A 3,433-nucleotide genomic window follows, 5' to 3' on the forward strand; every position below is an offset into this window, starting at 1 on the left:
TTTTGACACACCTACAAATCAACCCAAGCTGACGTGCTGCATGGAAGGGGTACGTGTCTATAATTCATCAGTCTGACAATGTTTGTAATAGCCTACAATTTTAAAGAAATAACTGGGTTCACTGCCTTTATAACAGCTTGACTTAAACACAGAATTGCTCAGTGAGAAAGTTTAAGCTCCACCTTTGAGTCTGAGTGTGTGGCTGTGGCGGGAGAGAGACAAACTAACCAACTACTAATTGTAAAATAGTCAAATTCTTCTTCTTTGGGCATTATTAATTATACAGAGGGCAACATTATTGTCCAAATACAATAGATATTGTATATCTGGGAACGCTGTACACCAGTTCTTATTCTGTTCTATCTTTGACAGAGTAGCTATTTCAAACTGGCCTCGACCAGTTAGCACAGGTGTCACCAAATCAGCCAAACTGAAAGTCAATCCCGTTAGGCTTTTACTGTGTGTGGGTAAAACACTTTTGTCTTAGTTCAAATGACAGGGCACTTAATGTTGATACCAGTCCACACTAGTCTATTGACAGTAAACACCGCCAACACTGACAAAAGAAGTTACAGTGACCAGTGGAGCAAAGGCTTTCTACTAGAGGAGACCATTACTCCCCACATGGCTTTACATATTTTTCAACATTTTATCTTTAGTTGTCTTAAATCGGCACCTTTGCATTTCTACAGTGGCCAGTAAAGACTTGTATATTGTTCATAACAGCCTTGTAATGGCAGAGGGTATGTATTTATCAGAATGTAAAATGAACGTGTTTTGCAATAGAGGTTGTTGTGTATGTGTATAATCACTGTAAAATATGGTTCTGAATAAAGTTCTTATGTTAACGCTGTTCATGTCTGTCCGAATCATTAAAGGTCCCATTGCATGAAAATTGCACTTAATGAGGTTTTTTACATTTATATTAATATGAGTTTCCCCCACCTGGCTGTGGTCCCCCAGTGGCTAGAAATGGTGATAGGTGTAAACCGAGGGAAATGGAAGGTAACCTCCCCTTTTTCTCCTTTGCCCGCTTGGAGAATTTTCTCCACCCATGAGAGAGAGACATCATGGCTTTCAAATGAGCAAAGTGGTAGTTGGTCAAGGCCACACCCCCAGCCTCCACTTCCCCCACCCCACTACTCAAAAGTCACAGACTCCGAAATGGCACATACTATGGAAAGCTCATTGTGGGACTGGCTCTAGTGGCTAGAATTGTGCACCAAGGTTGAATTTTGGGAAAGAGACTTCAGATACAGTATTAGGGACCACTAAGGTCTATAAAAAGGAACCTTCAGATACGTATTAGGGACCACTAAGGTCTATATAAAGAGACTTCAGATACATATTAGGGACCACTAGGTCTTATAAAGAGACTTCGATACAGTATTAGGGGACCACTAAGGTCTTATAAAAGAACTTCAGATACAGTATTAGGAGACCACTAGGTCTATATAAAGAGACTTCAGATACAGTATTAGGGGACCACTAAGGTCTATAAAAGAGACTTCAGATACAGTATTAGGGGACCACTAAGGTCTTTATAAAAGAGACTTCAGATACAGTATTAGGGACCACTAGGTCTATATAAAAGAGACTTCAGATACAGTATTAGGGGACCACTAAGGTCTATTAAAGAGAACTTCAGATACAGTATTATGGGACCACTAAGGTCTTTTATAAAAGAGACTTCAGATACAGTATTAGGAGACCACTAAGGTCTATATAAAAGAGACTTCACATACAGTATTAGGGGACCACTAGGGTCTATATAAAAGCATCCAAAGAGCACCATATCATGGGACCTTTAAGACACATGACAACTCACAAATCTGTCCCTAATTAATGCCCTTCACTATGTTGGATAAAAATGTGATAAGAACAGATGGGAGAAGGAAGCTGATAAGCTGCTGCTTGGTGTGAGAAACAGAGGCTGCACGTCCACTGGCGGGCTTTTATCCTCTTCTCCTGAGTTTACACAGTTGTCACTAAGATAAAGTTTGAGTAATGTTGTGTCCGTAGAACTGTGTCATTTGTTAGCGCCTTATACGTATAGATCCATATATAACCATCACAAATGACTGAATGAAGCAGTGATGGTTCAGTGGTTCCATGTGGTTCTTCCCTCAACTTTAAAACTTCACACCACCAGCTTGTAATGTTGCAAACTATGCAGTGTCCATACCTAGGCTGATGTGAAGGCTGGGATCTCTCTGTTTTTATCTGCCCTCACTGTTTTATTTGTCTGACACTGCCCCCTTCACCATGTTAGGCAGGGCAATACATCAATATTATATCAATATATGAGGCTAGATATTGTCTTACATTTTGGAAATCAGATACATATTGATAGTGGAGCAGCTCAACTATTCAAAAAGATAAAATTATGATTTTTGATTAAAAGAATATATTAGCTGTGTGTTATGAAACACTTTGATCACAATTGTTTTGTGGTTCCTTTTCTGTCAGCTACTGGCTTGACCTCTTTAGGTTAGGGCTGCACAATTACTTGAATTTTAATCACGATCACGATTTTGGCTTCCCATGATCAAATTTGTGTAATCAAGCTACATTTTAAATGCGTTATTCCGTTCATAGAACGCTCTGGTTTTTTTTACGAAGCCCTACTGCTCCGTAAATCACTGTCTGATCATGTGTCAATCAGAGTTGTTCCCTGCACCACGCAGCTTAGTTTCTAGATGTAGACAGTCACAGAGGACAGAGTAACGGGAGGAAATTTCAACAAATAGCAATCGGACACAAGGTTAACCAGTTTACCAGTAAACGCAAAATTTTGTCCCGTCTGTGTTGGTTTTCAAACAACAGCAGTGACCAGTGCTAGTTAGTGTCTGTTAGCCTACAGGGCTCTAGGGTGCGAGTAATGATTTTCCTCTAGGTCGCACCGGTGCACCTAATGTCCTCGCATCCGCTGCCTCTCCACAAACGAAGCAATTCACTTACACAGCTCCCAGCAACACGGAGCGACACATTTGTCCAGTTTTAATTGTTATTAACACAGCTGTATATTGTTAAGCAAGAGAAGCAAACCTGTATTTGTACCAGTGTTTCCGTGGGTAACTCTGCTTTCGCGGCGGCCACGGCAAAAAAAAACAGAAGAAGTTATTAAAGGCAACTAAGTTCAGTTTGTAGAGTATAGCGTGTGAGACGGAGCCTGCTGGACCCATTCATAATGATCAACCGTCTCTCTGTGAGTAGCCTACGTCCATTGTACTCCCTCTCTCCCCCTAGCTCTTTTAATCAGTTGTTGTTGAAAACAAGTGAAGGAGCTTTCACAGAGATACATTTAAAATACATATGTATATACTGAATACAAGCTAGGCTATTTATTTTACATCATTTTCATTTACATGGGTTGCAAGAATGTAGCACAATAAGGATGTGAAAGTAGTTATAAATAGCCTATGTGACTATA

Source organism: Etheostoma spectabile, unplaced genomic scaffold, assembly GCF_008692095.1.
Source record: "Etheostoma spectabile isolate EspeVRDwgs_2016 unplaced genomic scaffold, UIUC_Espe_1.0 scaffold48, whole genome shotgun sequence".
NCBI lineage: Eukaryota > Metazoa > Chordata > Actinopteri > Perciformes > Percidae > Etheostoma > Etheostoma spectabile.